We start from the raw sequence: 11,000 nt of genomic DNA on the forward strand, positions 1-11,000 counted from the left end.
TCCTGGGAAACTGTGCCAGCATTTCCTTCTCTCCTCGTCTTCAAAGCTCTTATCTTTTTTTTTTTTTTTTTTTTTTTTTTTTTTAGCAGCAGCCTTCTTGTCCTTGGAGAACTGAGGGATACAAACAAAAATTACACAACCCAATCCACAGAATGTGAGCAAATGAAGGCCATGGCTAACTGGGCCTCAGGACAGGGCACCAGGCCTCTGGTGGTCAGCGTCCCACCCGGGTGACCAACCACAGAGGAAAGAAAAGGAATCGAAGGTTACCTGGTTTCCATTGGAGAGAACCTTGGGTACAGGGTGTCGACAGCTACTCCTAACAGCTCAGTGAGGTCCGTACTATCAACCCAGTTTTCAGCACCACTTCAGAGAAGTTTGGGGACCATCCCAGGACCACAAGGAGAACAAGTGGCAGGGACGAGAAGGGGTGCCACCTGGGTTCCTGCAAAGCCTGCTCCCTTTCCGCTTCAGCCCCAGGGTAAACAGGCAGGACAACGCAACCACAGGCTGCACCCACGCTGGGGCCTTCCTCTTGTTTGCTCAAAGCCATCTGGCAGTATGGGAAATGGAAAAGCTGGTGTCCCAAGAGCCTGGCTGACAAGAGGCGGAACCATGCAGAAAAGCCGGTATGTACAAATGAAAGGAGAGGCAGTACCTCCAGAGGGTCAAGGGGACTCCAGACAATAGCGATCACAGTCGGCCAAAAGTCTCTGTCAGCTCCCACTCATTCGCCCAGCTCATCTTGGCATTGAAAACGGAAGCCGGGTCTGTCTGGAAATCAGCTGGAACGTTTTTGGCTACAGAGCTGAACTCAGCACCAACAGCCCCCAATTGGCCGCTCACCAAGAGTCCTGGTCACAGATTCACAGGCCAAGGTCGGCATTAAGCGACCCAGTGTGTGTCTAGCCCTGTCAGCATGCCGCTGGCCACACAGCTGTGCTTGCCCCGTGCGTGGTGTCCCAGGAAACCATGCTTCGGAAGAACTAAGCCAGCCTGTGAAGAGCTAGCTTGGCAGGAGTCACAGCACCCCCCACCCCTCTCGCTGGGGCCCACAGGTCCTGGCAGCCAGCCATCAGGGAGAGGAATGCAACTCCGCAGGGCATGACCATGCAGAGGGGCCACCTCACTGCTAGGTGTGAGGCTGCACAGACCTCCCAATGGGCTCTGCACAGACAGACAACCAGACACCCGACAAGCTGTAGCTGATGTGGCGTGGGCATGTTCTAAAAGCAGCAGCATTGACAAACATCTTTTACTCACAAATAGCCAGCCCAGCAGCCAAGGGACCATTTGGAGTAAGGCCATCCCTCCAGGGCATTCTGAGAAGTCACTACAGTCACAAATAGGAGGGTGACACCCAGAGACTGGCAATGCCTATGTTGGGATCCAGGTTTGGGAGAACCATTGGCGTGACAGTCACACACACACTATGCTTCTCATGCCCACCGCTGCAAACACCTTCGTGGGAAGAGGAAAATGAATGATAGTGTGTTCTGTTATCCCATGAGAAGAGTGAGCCTTTTAAAAGTGAATGAACACCATTCCAGTTGTCGCATCATCCCTAATAACAAGCAAAATGCCAGCCAGGCACAGTGGCTCACGCCTGTAATCCCAGCACCTTGGGAGGCCAAGGCGGGCAGATCATGAGGTCAGGAGATCAAGACCTTCCTGGCTATCACGGTGAAACCCCATCTCTACAAAAAATACAAAAAAATTAGCTGGGCATGGTGATGTGAGCCTGTAGTCCCAGCTACTCAGGAGGCTGAGGCAGGAGAATGGCGTGAACCCGGGAGGCGGAGCTTGCAGTGAGCCGAGATATCGCCACTGCACTCCAGCCTGGGCAATAGAGCGAGACTGCATCTAAAAAAAAAAAACAAGCAAAATGCACGGTATGCTCTCGATGACCTATGTTTTGGACTATTCCTATTTAATGGAGATAGGGGTGGGGAGTTAAAGAGTAACACATGACCAGGCGCAGTGGCTCATGCCTGTAATCCCAGTACTTTGGGAAGCCAAGGCAGGCAGATTACCTGAGGTCAGGAGTTCGAGACCAGCCTGGCCAACATGGTGAAACACTGTCTCTACTTTTAAAAATACAAAAATTAGCGGGGTTGTGGTGCCACACGTCTGTAGTCCCAGCTATGGAGGCTGAGGCAGAAGAGTCACTTGAACCCAAGAGGCAGAGGTTGCAGTGAGCCAAGATCGTGCCACTGCACTCCAGCCTGGGCGATAGAATGAGACTCTGTCTCAAAAAAAAAAAAAAAAAAAACAGCAACACATACCAACTCTCTGTGTTGCGGGTTACCTGTCTCACTCAAATTTTTCATCAGAATAATCTGGTTACACCTGTATCCTTGTCAGTGGAAAATGAGAAAGGTCTCACAGGGATACATGCGGAGTTGCCACCAGGGCTGCAGCTGCCCCAGAAATCAAGGGGCACGTGTGGCCCAGGCTTGGGAAAACATTTCTCAAACCGTGTGGTCCCAATGCAGGCTGGATCTCCAGAGGTGGGGCCCACCCACCAGTCCTCCCTTCAGAAAGAGGCCATGGCCCCAAGGACTGGAGCCCAACCAGGCGACTTAACTATTCATTATGCCAGTATGCCCTTTGTTGAGGGTCCAGGAGCCAACGCCATGACACAAGCCAGCAGGGCAATGCCTTCACCCACATCACGAGCAAGCCTATTCTTCCTTTGTGGGCTGTGCTCTTGGAAATTAAATTTCAGTGCAGACTGTCTCCACCTCCCACCCTGGGAACACCCTGCCACCCTCCACGCTGCCTCCCACCAGCCCACTAGGTTGGTCGGGCATTGGTCTCAAATCTGCAAGCACCATGGAAAGTTGCCCAAGGCTCTGCCACAGTTCTCCTAAAGGGTGCAACACCCTACCTTGTGTCTTTGTATTCTTCTTTGCCTTCTGCAAATCCCCTTTGCTACTCCACAACACAGCAGGCGGCCCTGCCCACAGCCTCTGCCCACGTTGCCCCTCCATCGCGACAGGTCCTTCCTCAAAGCCACCCAGGATTTAGTCCCTCACCTCCCCCAGTCCAGCATCCCCTTGGAAAGAAACACCAGTTGATCCCAGATAGAACAACTCACCACAGCCCTGTCTCTGGGCCTGCAGTCCCGCCTAGCCAGGGACCTCAAGTAATCCGGAGGAGGAACATTAGGATGAGTCTGCCTCCTCCGTGAGCCCCCAAATCTCACCAATTCTGCAAATGCCCACGTTGGAAAAGATGCCAGTAATTCTGGTTCAACATGTTCCAAGGAGGGGGAAACGACAGCCTGCTGTTGACATTCCTGACTTGGAATTGTGAACACATTCTTAGAGGGTAAAAATTAACCACCGTCAGTTGGGGAAGGCATTAGGAGGAGGGCATTATGGCTGCACTTCAAGGACTGATCACAAAAACCACCTCACTCCAAGTGCCCAGGGGCCTGCATCGACGTTTAACAGAGCCAAACCAGAGCGAGCCCAATTCTGGACTGTTCCCTCAGAAAAGCAGCCGAGGAAACCCTGAGTAATTGCACTCATAGATCATAGGCTCTGGCATGCGGTTCCCAGACTGAACCATTTATCCAAATTAAAACCATTCTCCAGAAACAAAATCAGACCCTTTTAATTGAAAATAAAACCAAGCAACCCCGAAGGCTTTTTTTTTTTTTAAATGAAAGACATTCTTCCTGCTTTCTCATCCCATTAATCACAGAGTTTACACAATCTGTCAAAATAGCTCGGTAAGAAGTCTCCCTCTTCCTTTTCCTGAAGGCCTGGTTTTTACCCTGGGGGTGACAACCTGGCCATGTTTAAGGACAGCGGGTGGACACCGTGAGAATCCAGCCAGCACCCTATGTCTCAACTGCAATTTGACCATATACACCAAGGAACTCCAAAAAGCTTGTGTTCACCAAAAAAAATGGAAATAAGGGACTTACACACCCATGTCCATAGCAGCATTATTCACAACAGCCGAAGTGTAGAAGTAACTGTATCAACAGATGAATGGATAAACAAAATGTGCTATTCATACACACACATACACACACACACACACGGTATTATTCAGCCTTAAAAAGATAGAAATTGTGACACATACTACCACGTGGATGAAACCTTGAGGACAGTATGCTAAGGGAAATAAACAAATCACAAAAAATACAAATACTATATGATTCCACTTGTATGAGGCACCCGATGTAGTCCGTTTCATAGGGACAGAAAGTAGAATGGTGGTTGCCAGGGACTGGGGGGAGGGGAACGTGGGGAGTTAGTGCTTAAGGGACACCGAGTTTCAGTTCTGCAAAATGGAAAGAGGTCTGGAGCTCGAAGTGGGTGATGGCTGCACAACAATGTGAGGGTACTTAATGTCACATAACTGCACAGCTAAACATGATTAAAACGACAAAGTTCATGTTATGCATGTTTTACCACAGTTTAAAAAAAAAAGTTTGTATTCTCTGATGTCAAAGAGTCTGCTAGAAATCCTTTTAAGAACATGACTAGCTACAATCTGCCCAAAGACCTATGTGCAAGCATAACACGGGATGCAAATGATCGACGAACAAATAGTGAAGTGGAAATATCGTGGTACATCCACATACTGAAGTACTATACTGTTATCAGCAGTCATATTTACACAGAGCTATTTCTGGATTGGGAAATGCTTATACTGCCACATTGATTTTAAAATGCAGGATACGAAAAAATACATATGCTATGATCTCAGCTTGGTAAATTTAAAAAGTACGGAAAACATATGGCACACAAGCAGGCTAAAATATGAACCTCTGTGGAGGTGATATTAGAAGGAAATTTTTTCTTTTTCCTTAGCATTTCTCTCTCTTTTCCGAGTCGACAATGAGCACACATTACAAGAAAACTATTTTGTAGAAAAAGAGTCAAAAAGCAAATTAAGAAGCAAAGATATGTTCATTACTTGAGAGTCTTCTGCTACTCTCCAAGTAATACAGATAACAAGCGTGCCTCCCTCCGGCGTGCAGGACAAGACAGAAATGCATTCTTCACCCACGCAGAGCCCTCCCATCTCCCTTAGCACCTACCCAAGACATGCACACAGGCCCCCTTTCCTTCAGCCCTGTCCACCCGGCTCTGCAGATCTTTCCAGAGGAGACAAACTGGAAACACTTGTCCCTGATCTTTGGCGAAAAACTCATCTCTATCACGCTGGCCTCCCCTGTGTCAACCAGTGAGCACACAGTTCCCTCCCAGGGGAGCAGATTAGCACTTCCAAGAATGAGGAAGTGGTTCTCCGAAAGGACCACAAGGTGCTTTTCAGGCCCCTGGGGCCATGGAAATTCAGCAGGACCAAAGTACACCGGGCCTGGAGTCCAGAAGGAGGAAACAAAACCCCACGTGGCTCCCACCCCTGAGCTCCAGAACCTGTGGAGGAACCACAACCCCAGGCTGCAGGCGACAAATGACACACACAGTCACAATAACCCCAGAACCTCCCAGGGCAAAGGGCAGTTCTACCCCAGGTTCGTGGGATGCCAGAGCCTGGTCTATGTCACAGCCTCCTGTGCGTACCTTTGATCTACCTCCCGAAAGGCCAGTGATGAAAGGGGTAGGCGCCCAGGGACACCTCTAAGAAAGGTGATGGATTACAAGGTGGAGAAGAATGCCAGGACCAGGCCCCTTTGTTTGCAGAGCCAGCCCGGCGCTCCAGGGAGGAATGTGCACAGGCCAGGATGCAGATGCCCCTGCTAATGGCCCAGTGTGCCCCAGGGCCCACTCTCCTGCCCGCTGTCCTGCACAGCCAGATGTGGGCCTGTGCCTTTTATTGTGTGGCTCCAAGTGAGTGAAATGCTACACACTGCAGCTGTGCTCCAGGGTGATGAGGAGAGCGCGGATTCCTGAATCCTCCAGCGAGAAATAATCCCAGGGCCTGGAGCAGAGCCCGGGCTCTCCTGTAAAAAGAGAAGCAACTGCAGACGGCACTGAACGGCCTTGGCCGGCCACTTCCCAAGGACTTACTTTCTTTCTTTCTTTCTTTCTTTCTTTCAGTATTGCCACGAGTGTATCCCGGTGTATTCAAAGCATCAATGAATCGGTCTCTACTTTTCAGGAGCAGTTTCATAAACTCTACACACAAGAGATGCCACGTCACACTGCAGCTGCCAAGACACAATGAAAGGAGGTGACACACTTGAGTCCACCTGGAGATGTCCCCCGGTGTCCCCAGGAGCATGGCCTGGCTAGGAGTGGCACTTGTAATCGTTAGCAGGGCACCCATGTTCATCCTTCCTGGGTGCCAACAGGTTGCCGCTCACTTGGGCAACTAGAAGAAAGATTCCTAAAGATTCTTCTGATATCTTAGTAACAAAGCCAGGCCTGCAAAGGGCATATTAAGTGTTATTATCTTTCCCCAAAAGAGAAGAGGAAGAGGAAGGGCAGACAATCTAACATGAACCATAATTAGAGCTGAGGGAGGAAGGAAGAGTAAAGAAAGGCCCAGCCTTGGGGGCCGAGGAAGCAGCTGGGACCGGCGCACTGGCTGCAGTAGACGGCAGGCCCACCACAGCTCCTGAGCCTTGGCCTGGCCACTTCAGCAGGAGCTGGGCTGCGGATGGAGACTGCACAAATCCCTCATCTTGGCAAGAACTCCAAGCATTGCTGACGGACCTGGATTCAGATTCAAGGCTTGGTATGCTCACAACACACCCAAGTGACTTGAGCTCGCTAAGTCTCAGCGCTCTCTTCCAGCAAAGGAAGACCATCAAGATGGCATACGTGCACGGTTTAGCAACAATCAGACTAGGAACAGAAAGTGCCAGAGCCAGCTTGGGTACTTGAGTAGTGAAAGGAAGGGGGTCTTGTTAGCTGCATTATTAGGCTGAGGGCTGGCGGGCTGTTTGCAGAGGGCTCCCAGGGCTTCCTGCCCAGCGCTGGGGTGAGACAGACAGGGACAGAGAGGTCTCTCCCCTGAGGGGTGGCTCTGAGGAGCACTTCCCTAGCTCTGAGAGCACCTCCCTCTGCCAGGGGGAATTTTCTAGATCACAGACATAGAATCCTTCAGCATAATCTTTCATTCATTTTGCCCAGGAGACAAAAGAGTACTAGACTACTGCCTTCCAAAAAAAAAAAAAATCAGCCGGGCACAGTGGCTCACACCTGTAATCCCACACTTTGGGAGGCCGAGGCAGGTGGATCCCCTGAGGTCAAGGCAAAACCCCGTCTCTACTAAAAATACAAAAATTAGCTGGGTGTGGTGGTGTGTGCCTGTAATCCCAGCTACTTGGGAGGCTGAGGCAGAACTGCTTGAACCCAGAAGGCAGAGATTGCAGTGAGCTGAGATGGCCTGACTGGACTCTAGCAAGACTCCATCTTAAAAAAAAAAGAAAAAAAGAAAAAAAAAATCAGCATGTAAGAATCCTCCCTTCCCTGACACAGTGAGGCATTCTGACGGACCCTAAATTGTGTGCAGTGCTTCATCCCCAAGTTAACGGCCCCCCTCCCCAGTCACCCTCATTTTCACTGGCCTCCTCCCTCCTGTTTGGCAGAGGCAGCTCCCAGCAAGGGTAGGAGGCAACAGGTGAGGGATACCAGGTGGAGCTGCACCAGGTGCATGGGGCAGGGAGGTTGGGGGGGTGGTTAGAGGTGTACCTAGAGGGCCACGGTGCTCCTAGAGTACACTGCGCATGGCAGGAGATGCTGCCACACAGACAATGGAGACACCCGAAGGACCCCAAGCTCAGCACTACAATCCCACATTGCCGTGGTGGACGTGTCCCAAACACATTCCTGAGTCACAGAGTACAAACAGAAAGCTCAAGAAACGTGGAGAGTCTAGTTTTCTGCTTTTACGAGAAACGGAAAGACATCAAGGAAACCACTGTTCCTGCCCGAGCTGCCCCCGAAAAGCCCTGCAGCAGGACACGGACCTGCATCAGGACTCAACATACTCTAAAATTCAAAACGCCCTCTCAATCTAGGAGAATTTAGCCCCACTCAGCAGCATTTTGGTGGCAGCAATTTTTGTTTTGGCGTCTTAGAAGCAGCGAGGCAGCGTGGAAATGACACACCTGTGAACCACAATCCCTGTGAAGATGAAGCCACGCAACATGCCCTTCACTGTGGAGGCCGAAAGAACTGTGTTCCGTGTCATGATGGTTTTTAATACTCTTGCTAACTGTGAGGAAGAGAGTAACTAAGCTAACTAAACACCTACTCAATTAACCAACTAACCAGCATCCCTTATTCTAGATCAACAAGGATAGCAGCAGAGGATTCTAGATAGACAGGACTGGCTCTGGGTCATTCCAGGCACAGCTTGCAGGGGTTAGCTGATCCCCCAATGCTTTCTGGAGTCCTACACGAAGGACCCAAGAGTCCCAGGGTCAACTCACCTCCTGGAGAGCTTCAGACGCCCAGACCCACCCTTCCCATGGCAGCCCCTGCTTCATGGAGCAAACCCACCAGATCCACCCGCAAGACACGAGGCTCCTCCCTGGGAAATCTATGGGGCCGCTGTGAGGAAGCCTCGAAGCCTCAATTCTAAGTGTGCTGCTGAGGCACTCAGCAAATGTCTCTGGCCTCCTAGTAAGTGGCAGGGATCTAAACATTGCTTTCTGCCCTCAGGAAGGTAGAAAGTTCCTCCCCCTAGCAAGTTCATACACAGGGACACGGAGGGAACAAGAGGCTTCCCGTGGACAGGGGTGGTTTACAATAGGCTGATCTTAGGAAAGGAGTGGGGCACATAGAGTCAGAGGGCTGGGCTCATTCAGATCCCTAACTGTTCCCAGACTTTAGGAATTTACCTGGTATTTTACTCATCAGTAAAATGGGTCCTTGTGTAGAATGCTAAGCAGATATAAGCTACGACTGCCAGATGGTAGGTCAGTCCTTCCACTCACTGTTCTTGCCATACTGCCTCCTCCTCAGGTCTCTGCTAGCCCCTTCAGCAACACCTCCTGCAGTGGAGGAACATACTTTGACACCCCCTTTCCTGCCTTTTATTTCCAGAGTCACATTTGCAAATAGCTCGCTTTCAAAACATTAGGTGCCAAAGAGACACTTTGTAAAAAAAAAAAAAAAAAAAAAAAAAAATCCATTTGTATTCAAGAGTAAGTAGTGCAGCTCGCTTTCAAACCACTAGGTACCAAAGAGATACTTTGTAAGAAAAAACAAAACAATCAATTTGCATTCAGGAACAAGTAATGCCCCGGGGCTACTAGTTTTTCCATCTTTGCTGATTTTTAAAGAAATAATTCAGCTGAGCTGCTAATAGCTATGGCAGCCTCAGCTGAGGAATTGCTGTCTGGACATGCATTAGAATTCAGGCGACAGTCAGACATGCAGCAGCAGCCAGGAGCAGGGCTCTGGGACCCCACAGTCCTGTCCCAGAATCCCAGGCTGCACTACTGCCATGTTTCATTTCATCTCGGCCAAGTTACTTAGCCTTCCTTTGCCTCAGTTTACTCGTCTGTAAAATGGGGTAATCATAATCCCAACTTCCTCCAAGGACTGTAATTTGGGTGAAACGAAATGAATGCCTGCAAAGCATTTAGCACAAGCAAACACTCAATCAGCGTTCCTGTTACTTTGTCTTCGGGGTCACCATTACTATTCCTAAGGTCAGGAGTCTGGCTTGCTGCCAGTTCCTCCTGTCAGCTCCCTGTGTACACAACCCTCACCCCCTGTGCTGCCACACCCCCACCAGGACCCAGAGCACCTCCATCTCTGGGTAATGGCCTTGCCCCTCCACCCTCCAGCTGCAGCGACTCCCCACCCCCTCCCTGGCCCTCAAGGCCTCAGCACAGAAAAGCCTTTCTTAATACTTGTTGATTGATTTGCAAATATAACCTCACAGGCCCCAAAGAGGGAAGAACCAGAATCACCAGAACAAGCAAACCTCATTCAAAAGGGAAAGCATGAAAGCACTTTAAAAAAGTAATATGCACAGACCAAAGCCTCAAGAAAATCTACCAAAATATCAAAAGGTTGGTTAGTTCTGAAGGGCTATGCACTATTACTACAATGAGTTCTGCATTCATACTTTTCAGTATATTTTCAGAGTCCTCCATGTTCATGCATTCAAGTAGTGAAAAAAATGGAGAAGCCATCTCGGAAGATCAAAGTGTGTGAATGGGCCCCAAGGAAGCCTGGGGGCTTCCCAGGGCGTTGTGACCACCCTCAATAGTGCTCTCTGCTGGCCCCACACCCTGATGGCGCTTTGAGTTCTTCAACCACGCTGGAGTCCGGGTCACCTGCTGACACTGTCTGGAGAATGCCAGAGGAGCGCCTAAGTCTCTTCCCGCCACAGACACTCAAATCACTCCAAGCAAAGGACCCCGGACTCACATGTCAGACCGCTGCGCAGCACCGACATAGAGACCCCTGGGACGTCAGGGACCCTCCTTTCTGCTGCTTGTCAGCGACAGCTCCCGAGTGCCAGGAAGCACATGCCACACAGCCGGCCCCCAGCCTAGGACAGCCCCCCACCCCACCCCGGAACATCACCCCGCCCCGAGGTCCCGTCCTTCGGGGAAAAAAAGGACGCGCGAAAGGACCCCCTACCTCCCACCCATCAAAGGGAAAGGGAAAGAGACGCACTGAGAGTTTGCCTAGAAAAAGTAGAAGGGTTTCGAGCCTGCCCATTGAAGCCCCTAGCTGCGCTCTCCACCCGGAGTCTCGAGACGGAGTCCTAGGGTACAAAGTCCGCTCGGTCCCGACAGCGACTGCGACAGAGCTGCTCCAGTCTCTGCCCGCAGTCTCAGTCCAGGGCGCCCGGGCGCCACGGGTCCCACTCGAGTGGTCCTGCGCCCCAGCCCTGTCCCCAAACCCAGGCAGTCAGTGCCCCCGTCCCCGGACTCCGGCGGAGCTGGCCCGCGCGCCCCAGCCCCTGTCCTGGGACTCCTGCCGAGCCGCCGCCCGCCACGCGCCCCAAACCCCGTACCCGCGCGCACGAAACCCCTTGCCCGTGCGCCCCCAGCCGGGTCCCAGCGGTCCCTAACCTGGGTTCCCCCGTGAGCCCATCCC

At 51.1% G+C, this 11,000-nt stretch overlaps 1 protein-coding gene across 1 annotated transcript in view; it reads right to left on the minus strand.

Moving 5' to 3' along the window:
- The window catches only part of TNS3 (tensin 3), a 330,636-nt gene extending 319,860 nt beyond the window's left edge, over positions 1-10,776 (minus strand). The window contains exon 1 of the mRNA XM_011996485.1: positions 10,586-10,776. The gene's annotated coding sequence lies outside the window, so the exon portion shown is untranslated. The remainder of the gene's footprint in view (positions 1-10,585) is intronic.
- Between the last annotated feature and the right edge of the window lie 224 nt (positions 10,777-11,000).

The sequence above is a fragment of the Mandrillus leucophaeus genome, unplaced genomic scaffold, assembly GCF_000951045.1.
Source record: "Mandrillus leucophaeus isolate KB7577 unplaced genomic scaffold, Mleu.le_1.0 Scaffold517, whole genome shotgun sequence".
In the NCBI taxonomy this organism is placed as follows: Eukaryota; Metazoa; Chordata; class Mammalia; order Primates; family Cercopithecidae; genus Mandrillus; species Mandrillus leucophaeus.